Raw genomic sequence first — 14,654 nt, forward strand, 5'->3', positions numbered from 1 at the left:
GCGCCGTTACGGAGATATGGCCGTTCAAAGTTTCAATGGTTTTCCATAGACTTAAGCTTTAAAGCGTTTCATCGGCAAAACGATATATCGGTCGGGCTCTAAAATTCAAGACATGATGGCAGAAAATGTATATATTTATACCACTTCAGTTTAAACTTATTGGAAAATATTAATTTATATCAGTATAAACTGACCACCACACAGAATATGAAGAATATTAAAAACGTTAGGAGTCAGTTGTCTTCGGCAGTCCTTAAGGTACCAGCACAATAACACACTCAGCAAAATATCGTCTAATTATCGTTATCGATAAAATCCCAGAAAATATCGAGATATAATTTTTTGTCAATATCGCACACCCCTAGTGTGATGTTTGAAATCGTAAGAAAGCAAAGCTTGCGTTCTCTCTCCTCTGCTGTTTGAACATCTGCTGATAAAGTGGAGTGTGCCACCTATAAAAAATGGGGACGGCCGAGCAGAAGGAGAGATGTTTGCCTAAACACAAGGTCATAAAACGCCACCCTTACTACATCTGTCAGAACGCAAAGCACAGGACCAGATGTTTCCATCGCAAGCGCTGTTTAATTTTGGCACAGGGCAGCGGGATTAGTTCATCTGTCTATAGCTCTGTCTTATAGCCTGTGATCAATAATTCAGAGAGCCCATGAGAGACCAGGCTGTATTACAGCTGATGGGAACCGAACACAACTGCAGAGGCCTGGCGAATCACAAGAGGTGATGTGAGAACAATGATAATGTGGATTTGAGAGCTCTACAGTAGATATGGAGTAGTTGTGAGCTCTTGAAAGATGGTGGTCTGAGTTATTGAAGACGGAAACAATCACAAGGGGGTGAGATGGAGTCCGAGTGAGATCACGGCCTTTCACTTGAGGAAAAACACAGCAGTGGGTCTGCTTCAGATTACCTGATTAACTGGACGTTTCAATAAGTCCATTGAAGCCAGTGTACAGCTGGATTATAGACGGAAAAAAACATCTGCTTTGAGCTTAATCTTGTGATAAGGTTCCCTTCCATTGCTAGGTCAATTGCATGGAAAACCCTGAACAAACATTAGCATTCTGTGGGAAAGTTTACAGGTGCCGTTGGCAATCTTGACAGACATTCTTGTTGTAAATGTATGCATCTTGTATGACAATTCAGAAAATCCCTCATTAAAATTAATACATATTCATAATCATAACACGCCTCTTGTCAAAAGTTACTTTAGATTCAGTGATGTTCTGAGTCTGAGAGTTGGCATGTCAAACTAGCGCAATCTGAACACAGATAAACTTGTATCTCTTAACAGATGCAACAGATGATCTCCGCCATACTGTCGAATATCACTGTAAATTATAAAGATCTAAATGCACAATATCAATGGGATATTATAAACCTTCTCTCAACATAACAATTATGAAATACTCCATTACTTTAATGCTTCATAATCATTTGATTATTTTCTTTAATTATTTGGACTTTGGACACAAATCCTAAGTTTAGGGGTCAGATTCACAAAACTTTCTTAAGAATTAAATTCTTCATAACTGCTATTTATATACTGTCAAAAACATGTTCTTATCTTTTTTCTTAAGATGGTTATAAAGACAAAATTTAACAAGAGTTTGAATTCCTGAAAAGAATTAAAGAATTTAAAAAAAAAAAACATCTTAAAGTTAGGACGTCTGGTCTTAAAATCTCCAAAGTTAAGAATACTAGGTATTTGCACGAATATTCTGAAGTGACACCATTGATTGATAATGTAAACAAAGATTGGTCATGATTATGCTGAATTTAAAATGTATTAATTTTTTATTTTATAATAACAACATGAATTCAGCAACATTCAGCATATATGAATGTCATATGTAGGGGAAAAAAAGATGAAACGCAGTAACTATTTAAAAGATGAATAACGCAAATAACTATTTAAAGCACATTTTAAAATGCGACTCTGGGTGCTGAACTTCCATTAAGTCAGTCGTGATGAATATAGTGCATGCTTTCCACAGCCTAGAGGAGTTGATAACACCAGAGCTAGTTATAGTCTTCTTAAGAAAAAAAAAAAAAGATTCTCTTAAAAACCAAAAATTTTTGAGAAGTTAAACTTTTTTCTTACAATCTCACAACAGCCTCACAAAATTTGAATTTATCTTAGGAAATTTCTTAACTTCTGATTAGACAAACCACAGAAACAGCTGAGAAATAGCCAATATACATGGATGCATGTCCTCACATCAGTTTAATTCTATCTTAACAGAACAGGGACTCGTCCAGCTCTATATTTTCACATTACTTCATGTTGTTTCTTCTCTATCATGTGTAAATAATGTGAAGCAGACCTGCCTAATTATATCTGTGCAAACATACGTACCACAGTATAAACAGAACAATGAAACTTCTACAGACTGACACATTTTGACCATTGCACAGTATATGCTGTCATACCGTGCAGCCCTAGTTCCCAATGTTTTGACATGTAAGATGCCGGACTGTCATTTGGGAATGCTATCAGCTGTGGCCATTCTCTTGTAAGCAGAAGACACACAGTCCTTATTCGACACCAGAAAAAGCAGGTCAGCTGCATTCATTCATAATTGGGTATTCAAACAGTTATCTAACCACAACTAGCAGTTATGCATGAACACATGCAAGCACACAGAGAAACGATGAGTGACTTAAAACAGGCTTGTTAACACTGAGCTATTTTGTCCTGCTTTGGTACAACAATGATAACGCAGTGATCAGTGGTGTCATTCTGTCAAAAAAAAAAAAAAAAAGAGTATGGTGGAAGGAAAAAAAGTGGAACCGAATGAGACAGCCATCTGTCCACCGCAGCAGCATTCAGCTGAGCATTAATACCACATGTGCGCTCTGCCTAACACACCACTGCCTTCTTTTTCCTCAGAACATGCCAGACGGAAAAACAGACAACAAACAACAAAAATGTCTGTGAATTAGCACATGCTGCCTCAGTAGCATCCTGATGTACTGCAGAAATCCCTTTTCAATATACTGTAGTCAAACATAAAAGAGCTCTGTATATCTGCCCACTAGAGACCCAATAACAATACTCAAAAATTATGCAAGAATAGTTTGATATTGTTCAGTTCACTGGCGAATGCTTTTCAAAGTACAGAAAATATAAAGAAGCTCTAACATTATTGTTAAAATAAAGAAATTAAAATTAAAACAGAGAAATTAAAATAGAAAGCACTACAGAAATAAAGCTCAAAACAGATAATGTTGTGTCATTTAAGTAAGAAGAATTTGCAACAAATTATGCATTCAAAAGGAAGGAATAAACACAAAAACCTACAAGATGAATAATTTCAACATTTGAATATGTCTGTATAACTTCACAATTTTAAATATGTACATTATACAACTGAAAGCGCTGTGAACTCTTCATGTCTCAGCATAATTGGGAAGTTATCTTCAGTAAGACAGCGAGGGAAAACTGTGACAGACCCTGTGCAATATCATCATTCTCTCTCTCCTCCTACAAAATCATTTCAAATCTGAAACTGAATTACAGCTCGGTTGCAAAACCCATCGAGCTGCCTACCTAGACAGCAGTTTTGGCATCATAGGCAGACTCCTGACAACAAGACTGTTCCAAAAGATCAACAGCAACATCATGCTGCCTTCTAAGAGTGTGTTGTCAATTATTCGGTAGTCTTGATTCTTTTGGTCCAGACCAAATAGGTAAATTTAGATTTAGTCCTCGTTTCAGAGCATTTACACTGCCATTTTTAAACACTGAACCTAAAGCTACAAAACAAAAGGCATAAATATAGAGTAACTACCTGATTGGACAGTTTTCATTACGTTTTTTGATGGAACTTACACCTGTACCTAACTGTAATGGGTAATATAACTCAGAAGAACCAGGAATGATTCACCATCACATCCTATTTTTGGTTTGTTTAGATGTCTCTGGTCTGTGCTGCATTCATATTTCAGTTGAACCACGATAGTTTGTCTGGAGGCAGGCTAAGAGCTGAAAGAGGGAATATCTCTGTCTCAGCCACTTGTTTGGTGCGAACCAAGGTTCAGATGGCAGCATTCACATTTATGAACCACACTAACAGAGGAATAGCACCAGAGTTTGTTTTTATCAAACCAAATCAGGCAAGTGTGAACCCTATGCTCATGCTCATGGTGAAGTCAAACCCAGAATGCATTGCAATAATTTCATTACAAATCATTTTAAAAATCATAATTTTAACAATCCACAAACAAGTATTTAATCTTTTAATTCTCAATGGAATCACCTGTGAATTCCCTACGTATCATGCAATGCAAACTGTAACACCTACTATACCTTGCAAGTGACACAACAAAACTACAATGCTTCCTTTATAATCATCAAAGTGTAAACAGAATAAGGCTTCTTTTCCAGTAAGGACAGTTTTGTTGATAACCAGAATGTTTGTGAGAGTGCAGAACTCACACATGGACTGTCAATGAGTTCATGCTGAACTCCAGAGCTCTGCATTTTAATGTCAAATCTATTCATTGAAATAGTCATGGGAAATAATCGACTGATATTGGTCATAATCATGCACTGCTCAAAGTTCAGAGTGTTTGTTGATGACAGGACATTGGGTGACCTTTATCTGGGTGCGTGAAGGGAGGGGATCTGAAATAGGGCTCAAGTTCAACATGGCCTTAATGTCTTTCAGCTGTGTGCAGAAATGTGAATTCCTGCAGCTATCACATAAATCTCCACAAACTCAACCCAGTTCACATGCTCTCTGGTTTTTTTCCTTTCTATCACCTTTTCCTGCCGTGGGGTGCCGAGCTTATGCTATGGTCTTGTGGTTACCATAGAAAACAGGATGTGATACAGGAAAGGGTCTGCTGGATGGACAGTTGTAATATTTTCTCAAAATTACAGGCAGTGCAACTTTATGACACATGCATGTGCTCGTCGAGCAGGTCGGGTGAACCCTGAAACAAGAAACATGATTACTGGGACAATATGCGGACACACACATTAACAAACTATTATAGTTCATTTCAGGGTTGGGACTTGACATCATGGAGAAAAAAAAGCTTTCCATTTTTCACAATCATTACTGGCATTGTCTGTGTTTCCTTTCGAGAGGCCACTATATTTCTCAACAAGCAGCTCAAATTCTGAGGGCTGACGGTGTAAATCAAGCTAAATTAATTTCAGCTGTTTAACCAAAGAGCTGCAGACTCTAGTGCATGTTAGATGCCTGCTTTGGCTAATATTTCAAGTTAATGATATTAGGTGCATCATGCATATGCTTACTGAACAGAACAAATCAATATGTGACAGTATGTTTGGATGCACACAGACCACAGTTAGCTGGTATGAAAGAAAAAGAAAACTAATCACACACACCAGCTGAATAATAATATGCTTATAATGTCCCATGACATTACACGTATAGTCCAAATATTAAAAGAAATAGTTCACCCAAAAATGAAAATTTGCAGAAAATGTACTCTCCCTGGAAAAAAAGCAATAATATGGATAAAGTACTTGTATTTTAGCCGGGAGTAGCAGTTTTAATTTACAAACGTCATAATAATGGATTTGTTTCTAACAAACATGCAGCTTTGCACTTCAAAAACATTAATTGATGTACTGGAGTCTTGTGGATTATTGTGATGCTTTTATCAGTTTGTTCCTGATGGCACCCATTCACTGCAGAGGATACCATCAGTGAGCAAGTGATGTAATGCAACATTTTTCCAAATCTGTTTCACGGAAGAAACAAACGCATCTACATCTTGGATGGCCCAAGGGTGAGTAAATTTTCCTTTTTGGGTAAATTACTCCTATAATAGTATAATATAGGGATGTAACGATGCACCGCAATACAGTTGAAAATAGATTCAAATATGTGACGATTCAAATCGCTCGAGATATTAAACAATTCGCGATACAGTTGGGGGTAGGAGTTTATATGAATGTATCTCTGAACAGAAGTGACTTTCTGTTCAGTCTTTAGAAAAGTTTAGATGATATTTTCTTTTCATCTTGACTCTGTATAATGCATAAAGCAGCATTCATCAATTGATAGTTTTCAGTCACGTGACCGGCTCGAAGACCTGGCGGACAAGACTTCCATAGAACTTTTATTATTTTTTATTATTTTATTATTTATTATATTTAACAAGCCTGTCGATTTTCTGTCTATTAGATGGCCATTAGCAATCCATCTAAATCACCCACTGCAATATTTCAATCACTAAAAACAGCGGGACATTATAAAACATTTAATGTGAAAACACTTAAAGTGCCTTTAAAACATTGATATTAAAATATTTAATTCAGTACACACCTTATTGATTGATGATGGGTGTTGGAGTGGGGGTAAACAGTTTACAGTTTACGGTTTTACTGTTTTTTACTGTTTACTGTAACTGTTTAGTCAATTTTTGCTATTTAGTTTTTTTTTAATGCTATTTAAAAAAGACAGAAAAAAAAACTCCAGTACACTTTAATTAAAACTCCAGTACACTTCTGTATAGGGCTGGGCGATATGAGCAAAAATTCATATCTCTGTATTTTTTGGCTGATTTGCGGTATACGGTAGCCTATACATCTCGGTATTTTGTATTTGGATTAAACAAATAAAGTGAATGTAAGCATGTAGGCATATATTATGTGCAAAAAAGGGTTAAAATCACATTACATTGTAACATTGTAACATTACAATCTAAAAACAAAAATAATCCTTTTAAAGCAGAAGTTAAAGTTACTAAACTAAAAATGAAAATAATAAAAAGCACAGACGAATTGAGTATAAAGGCTATTTTGATTACCCCATTACACTTTACAGTTAGTGCTATCATACAAATACACTTACTGGTAGGTTTAAAATTCTACATATGTCACATTTATTGTCCAACTACAAATATTTCAGCAAAATGTATATTTTAGTCAGAGTTATTGTGCTCCTATTTCATTGAGCTCTGTCTGTTTGGCGCGCATGCGCATGGCGGCGCTCGTTCTAAATGAAGTCTGTGGAGTTTAGCGGAGAATCGCAAAGTAGAAATGTTGGTATTCGTGTCGAATTTTATTATATTATATATTATTATATTATAATTAACTATTGAAGGAGGAGTAATGGAATATAATTACAGTATTTTTTTGTGATTAAGCTATAGCGTTTATGCATTTCTAAATGTATTTTTGGCCATATCGCCCAGCCCTACTTCTTTATAATGGTTTTCTATGGGAAAACATTTAATATTAAACTTTGAGCATTGCGTTTGTGGTCCGCACAGAACTCTTATTTGACATCGTCCCAAGTTACTGTAACCGTTATATGCTACGCAAGTCTTTTTTTATGCCACGCAAGTCTACAGTGTGCGCGTGAGACAATGTGTTCTTCTGTTGTCTTTGACAGCTTTTAGATGCGCCTTTTTAGTTCACCATTATTGTTTTAAGACAATAATCGCACAACCTAATCGATATTCTATAATTAAATAAAATTATAAAATAAATAAATAAATCAACTAATCGAATATTTGAAAATCGTGACCCATCCCTAAATCAGAAATGTTTCTTGAGCAGCAAAGCAGCATATTAGAATGATTTCTGAAGGATCATGTGACACTGAAGACTTCTATAATTAAATCAACTAATCGAATACTCGAAAATTGTGACCCATCCCTAATAAATACCTACAAGCCATATTACATTTTTACCATGGTATTGAGGTGCTATATTTGTGGTTTTAACTGTGATTATCATTATCTAAATTTATGTTATGGAAGACCAATGGTTAAAAAAACACCTTAAACAGTCAGAATAATTAAATTTCTCCATATAAAAATGAGATTGCTAGAATTTTTACAGATATTACTGATTTTGACAATGAACATAAATCTACATCTGCATCCTAACTCAAGCTACTATCAAATGTATATTTCTAAGAGACAAAAATTTTTTTATTAAATGTTAATTAAAATGTAATTAATATTATCAGGCAACACAAACTTGTTTCTTAATTTGAAACGATATTACTCATTACTAGAACATGCAGAATTAAGAAATTATTTTTTTCTATTAAGATATTTATTTTGTTAAGGAAAAATGACTGGAGAAGTGTAAAGAATTCAAAAACTGAAGTGTGTAAAAAAAAGTGTTTGTCATGTTCTGACTATAAAGAATAGTTGAAAACCACAATTAACCATCTGGTTTTTACAACTTTCACATTGGAGCAAAAATCTGCCTTTAGAAATAAAAATTTGACATGTATCGTGATAATTATCGATATCGACTGATATGAAAAAAAAATATCGAGATAATTTTTTGGCCATATCGCCCAGCCCTACTTCTTTATAGTGGGTTTCTATGGGAAAACATTTAATATTAAACTTTGAGCATTGCGTTTATATTCTGGGTTCATCTGTTTGCCTGTACAAAGTCTGCATCATCAATAAAGTGTATACTGAATTTGGTCTTTAAATATCACTGTCTTACTACATTACTACTTAATGCAAACCTCATAAAAATAATTGGCGCTCAGTGGAGGAAAGCCTTGTTTATGCCCTCCATAACCTATTTAAGGGTGTGACGTCACGTGAAAACTATCAATAGGGTCAAGCGCTCCTGCTGTCAGAGAGTGTATTTGCGTTCTCATTCAGCCCGTGTGTTGTTTTTGTCTCGTTCAGATGTTTTATGTAGCATAATTTCACAAAGTTAAAGTCAGACCATCCTGTTTTTGTTCCAAATTTAGAAATGATACAATTGAATTTAGATTAAAAACTGCTCATTCAGCATGTATGCAGAATCTTTGTCTGGATCATGATTAAAAATGATAAATGATCATGGTAAAAAAAAGCCTTAGTTTGTTTATATGAAGAGATTTCTATTATTTGTGTTGTTTATTTATTTGATTTGGGGTTTGTTTTCAAATTTCATATTTCAATTTCACAAAGAAATGTTCAGCATTTCGTCCAAGCAATAATAAAAGGACATCTTTTCATTTATAATTTGTCTCAAATCTCAGTTTGTTAAAACAAAAAATCGTGAGAAAATCAGTATTGTGAATCGTATCGCATTGTGAGTTGAGGGAATCGTTACATCCCTAGTATAATAATAATAATATTTGGGTTATGTAGCACCTTGAAGCAGTTTAAATGTGCTATTCATTGTCTGGACTAATTAAAACAGTGGCAAAGCATCCCTCAAACTGTATTTAGTGAATAAGTAACATAAGGTGTAGAGTTCACAGGACACTTAAGGTAAACCTCAGACTATGCAGGCCAGTTTGTTATTGTACACTTAACTATGTTAATCATCTGTAGTCTACCTATGGGCAACAGGATGCAGGCGATATCCCAAGATAAACATCATAACAGCAGAATGTGAACTACTGAAAACTGCAAAAATGCAAAGTCATGAAAATAGCCTGTGACCCCATGCAGAACAGCATTTGAATTTTTAATTGAAAACACTCAACAAAAGCTGCGTCAATTGCTTGCAGACATGTTACTCAATAAACAGGCAAACACCAGCCAAGCAATTTCAAAATACTGAAGATGATGTATACATCCTGATGCCAAGAGTAGAAACACAGCGGGGTATTTCAGCCTCCTAATAGAAGACAGACGTCTGGCCACAGGACTCCCGCCAAATTGCAGTGAAGGCAAACAACTGCACCACGGAATGGAAACTTCATTTCCACTCTTTTTCCTTTTGGCCTCTCTGTCTATCTCTCTCTCTCTCTTTAATAAACAAACGTTAGCCTAGTCCTATAACTAAATTCCCGCATTTGATCAAGGCCCATTATGTTAAACTGCAACATGATTGCTGTACCGGCTTGTCGTGTTATTTTCACTCACTTACACACCTGTAATTACAGTGGCTTTAGCTCCTTGGTGATAAAGAGGTGTATAGAGTCAGTAACAATGACTCTATCAGTAAAGAGTGTTTGGGTCCAATCCAAAAGAGTCCTTAACATATGAAGTTAACGTAACCTATTACGAGCTCTGCATTTCACGATTGACATGTCAAAGCGTTTGCATCTTACTGTTACTTGAGCAGTTGCTGCGTCTCGCACAGATACATGGGGTATATATAAAGAGCCCAGGTGGCAGCAGTCCAGGCTCTGTCTGGTATTAAGATGCCTTCTGTCACTGCATTTATCTCGCATTTATGGCCTGATTCTCGCAGATGGGATTTTCCAGCAAAGCACTGCAAATGAGTGCAGCCCAAGAAACTCACATTCCATTATCACATTCCATGAGGACACGGCCAAAATCTCAAGTGAACATTCATGCATTTCACAAGCATGACAGGAACTGTCTCTGGCTTTCCATTGTGTTTGGAGCATAAAAAACTATCAGCATTAAGTCTGGTCCACTCACTCATCCACAAACACCCACTTAAAGGCTGTGGCACACCAAACCATTATCAAAGAACTAACATGACAAAAGCTGACTGTGTTGCTGCCTCACATTGTCTGCATCTGGACCAAAAAGTTGCACTTGAACACATCACAAAGACAGTCAACTAGCACGTACGTTATGCGCCTGTGTGAGACAAGGTTATTTTAGTTTTACATTTTTTTATGTAAATTTGTTTTATTTTAATATCATTTTCAAATTTGCAATAAAATTCCGGGTTTTTTTTGTTTGTTTTATTGATAGTTTTGTTACTTTTAGTTTAGTTTTTATTTTGTGAACACATTTCTATTTAGTTTTTATATAGTTTAGTTTCAGTTTGTTTTAGTTTTAGTAATTAAAGTTTATTAGATTTAACAGATCACTTCCAGAGCGCAGGCCAAAGAAAGACTAATTTAACCTTAGTGATGCAAACGTCCATTAGGCCACGACTTCCCCGTAATTAAAGTTTAGTAGAATTAACAGATCACTTTCAGAGCGCAGAACAAAGAAAGACTTAATTTAACCGACAGGAAGCTGCCTTCAGACTGTTCCATGCTTTCTATTTACAAATTTCTATTTACAATTCGATTTGCAGCGTTGCGCATTATAGCCATTTGCACTGCAGCTGAAGTGAAGTGAATTCAGTTTTATTTTTAATGCTTCTATAGCGTAACCAATGGCCACGTATATACTGCAGAGTTTAAGGAGAGACAATTTAACAGTAAAGGCTTATATTTAAATATGTTCTTTTTATTTTTATAAGCGTGTAGGGCTGCACGATTAATCATATTTTAATCTCGATAACGATATTCACCTTTCTCGATTAATTAAAAACAATCGTCACAATATTGGCCGGCTCGTTATTTATCCTGAAAACATGTTTTTAATTTGGCATTTGCGTTATCTTGCATTGCTAACAAGTCTTCACTAGCGTTCATGCTTGTGGTTGCCAGATGTGAGGAGCTTAGTCCCCAAAACAGAGCTTTTCTCCTTTAAAGGATACACTTTCTGCCCGGTGTTTTACTTAATCTGTGCAATCTGGCAACCCTGTACACGTGCTGACTGATGGCGGAACAAGCGCTGATGATAAGAAAACATACATAGTTTAGCGATCTCTCCACAGCGATATTCTGCTTACATGAAAGTGTCATACAGCCAATGTGTGGTTTTTTCACAAGCCATTTGTGCTGTTTGTGTAACCAAACCTGCCATGATCAAACTTTCACCGAGTTTCAATAATGGATCTATTGTGTTTGGGGAATAAATGCGCTTTTGCTACCTGTGGCAATACAGTGGGGGGAAATGTACATAAATTGGAATTACTGGAAGTTGTATAAGGAGTTTCTACATTTTTTTACCAGTTTTCATAATGTTAATCAGTTGAAAACGGCATGGCAATGTTAGTTTAAGTGTGTATTAACGATCTTTGAGCAAATTTACTGCGCGATCTGAGTGGCTTGTCTCATTACAGCGATATTCTGCTTACATGAAAGTGTTAATACAGCCAATGTGTGTTTTTTCACAAGCCATTTGTGCTGTTTGTGTAACCAAACCTGCCATGATCAAACTTTCACCGAGTTTCAATAATGGATCTATTGTGTTTGGGGAATAAATGCGCTTTTGCTACCTGTGGCAATACAGTGGGGGGAAATGTACATAAATTGGAATTACTGGAAGTTGTATAAGGAGTTTCTACATTTTTTTACCAGTTTTCATAATGTTAATCAGTTGAAAACGGCATGGCAATGTTAGTTTAAGTGTGTATTAACGATCTTTGAGCAAATTTACTGCGCGATCTGAGTGGCTTGTCTCATTTGCGAACAAATTGTCACTTAGAAAATCTAATGTGAATACAGATTACAAAACACTAACCAAAAACACAAGTTTTGTGTTGATTATGTTTACGAAAATAACCTTGGTGTGAAAGGAAATAACTATGAGTAGTTATTACTAGTATATTACAGTTATAGTACATGACTAGTTAGGGCTGGGCGATAAGTCGATAAAGATAATTATCGCGATATAATTTTCCTCGATAAAACGATATGAAGAGTTCGATAAATGTTCGATATAATGTTTATGCGCCAAAAGCGGAAAGAATCAGCTCGACTCATTTGATTCGCGCCACACGAACCGTTTATCCGCTCCGATCAAAGTTCAAACTGCCACGTGGCACGAGCTCACTAGAGCGCAGATGCGTTTACTCGGTCACGTGAGTACTAAACAGCGCTGTGAGATCCAGTGTGAAGCGCTTGAATTCAGCGATGAACACAAACGACTCTGTGTTTTAAACTAGTTTATAGCCAAACAGGAGAAACATTGTGTGCAACGAGACGAGAAGGCTTTTCAATCTACAAATCGCCATAATTTACCATGGATTTACTGTAGTAACACTCACTGCACCATGGTATTGTGGCAGAAATATGGGATATTCACACTGTATTTTATTAAAGGAGTAATGGTATATAACTGTAGTATGTATTTGTGATTAAGCTATAGCATGTGTGCATTTATACTAAATGTTTTAGACTACTGTTTTTCATACAAATAGGCTACCTAAAAACCATATAGTTACATTTTTACCATGGTATTGAGGTGCTATATGTGTGGTTTTAAATGTGTTTATCATGATTTAAATGTATGCTACTATGAGAGACCAATGTTTAATTAAAAAAATAAATAAATAAAAACTTGGTCAGAATAAATTTAACCATATAAAACTGAGGTTGCTACAATTTTTAGAGATGATACTGATTTTGATAATGAACAAAAATGTATCTCTGCATCCTAACTCAAGCTACTATCAAATGTGCATTTCTAAGAGACAAAAAGTGATATAATTATTATTAATATTATCAGGCAACACAAACCTGTTTCTTGATTTGAAACAATATCACTCATTAGAACATGCAGAAACTAAGAAATTATTTTTTCTATTTAGATATTTATTTTGTTAAGGAAAAGTAATGGTCTGGTTTCTACAACTTTCACTTTGGAGCAAAAATCTGGCTTTAAACTTGAAAGAAATAAAGATTTGACATTTATCGTGATAATTATCGATATTGACTGATATGAAAACAATTATCGTGATATTTTTTTTGGCCATATCACCCAGCCCTATGACTAGTATATTAAAGTTGTGACAGTGACTGTGGTGGAGTTCCGCTCAGGTGAAAACTGCAGGCAGCAGCATTCACATAATCCAACACAGGAATTAAACCGTATTTAAAAAGATCATTACTGGTTTAAATGGCACAGAACTCCATTTCAAATGCAAAGTGAGACTTTATCAGTACATGATTACAAACCACTGGTGATTACAAACCATGGCCACATCTGAAGGAAGGACTTCAAAAACTGCTATGCATTCAAGTAAAACAAAAGCCACAGATGTAGACCCCTGAGGCCCAGGGGTGTCAAAAAAAAAAAGAGGTGGGAAGAGTGTGGGCGGAACAGGGGCCCCCTGGGAAGCCTGAGCTATGGCCGGAGCGAGACTGCCGAGACCTCCTGCCTCTGTGTGTGTGAACTCAGAGATGTCTCCCCATAGCACCCTTAAATTACCACCAAGTCCCACGCATCTACAGGAAACATCTCCACACAGGGGGGAAAAAAACATAATTTACCATGTCTTCTGCTTCCTTTATATACAGCAATATGAGTCTGTAACGGCAGTGTAGAAAAAGAACGCTGACTGCTACACTATGAGCTGAGAATGGTCTCCCGCCATTTTCTCAAGGATGTGCGCGTTTAACGAAAGCATGGGACTCGCCGCTGTCTGCGTTCCAGCGTAAAGCCGCAGCACAACGGGCCTTTTCAGTGTGTCACCCACGCTCTGATGAAACCGCACTCTGACATACTCAGAGCAGGCCCCCGGTTTCTGGCCCCCTGGGGAGAGGCCAGCAGAGAACTGGGTTCTGCAAAAGCAAACAAAGTTCCAGATGAGGCACTCAGGCAGGATGTCAACCCGGGTCTACAGAAATTCCATCCCGCTGCTACACGCTACCCAAGAAAATAATTCACAACCGCTCCCTAAGACAATAGATTTTTAGAGATAATCTCCCAAAATGGACTAAAAAATAGATGGCCTCAGAAACACAGTGTTATTTAAGGGAGCATTCATTAGTTTTTCAGCTTGCGTTAGCATCACTGTTATTCGTATACTTTAAGTACAGATACAACAATGGTGTTAGACACTGCACTGCCATCTACACTGTCAGAAAAAATGTGCAAAATTTGTACCTTCAGGGGTACAATGGCTTGTTTCTTCGGGGCGT

General features: G+C 36.3%; 1 protein-coding gene and 1 long non-coding RNA gene across 2 annotated transcripts in view; one reads left to right on the forward strand and one right to left on the reverse strand.

The window, feature by feature from the left end:
- Nucleotides 1-14,654, reverse strand: part of LOC107695544 (probable JmjC domain-containing histone demethylation protein 2C) — a 144,785-nt gene that overhangs the window by 110,706 nt on the left and 19,425 nt on the right. The window lies entirely within an intron of this gene.
- LOC107695545 (uncharacterized) lies at nucleotides 2,550-7,582 on the forward strand. The gene is made up of 3 exons (XR_001635004.1): nucleotides 2,550-2,673; nucleotides 6,825-6,827; nucleotides 7,570-7,582. It is a non-coding gene; the product is annotated as an uncharacterized LOC107695545 (long non-coding RNA).

This window comes from Sinocyclocheilus anshuiensis, unplaced genomic scaffold, assembly GCF_001515605.1.
Source record: "Sinocyclocheilus anshuiensis isolate Anshui unplaced genomic scaffold, SAMN03320099.WGS_v1.1 scaffold466, whole genome shotgun sequence".
Taxonomy (NCBI): domain Eukaryota; kingdom Metazoa; phylum Chordata; class Actinopteri; order Cypriniformes; family Cyprinidae; genus Sinocyclocheilus; species Sinocyclocheilus anshuiensis.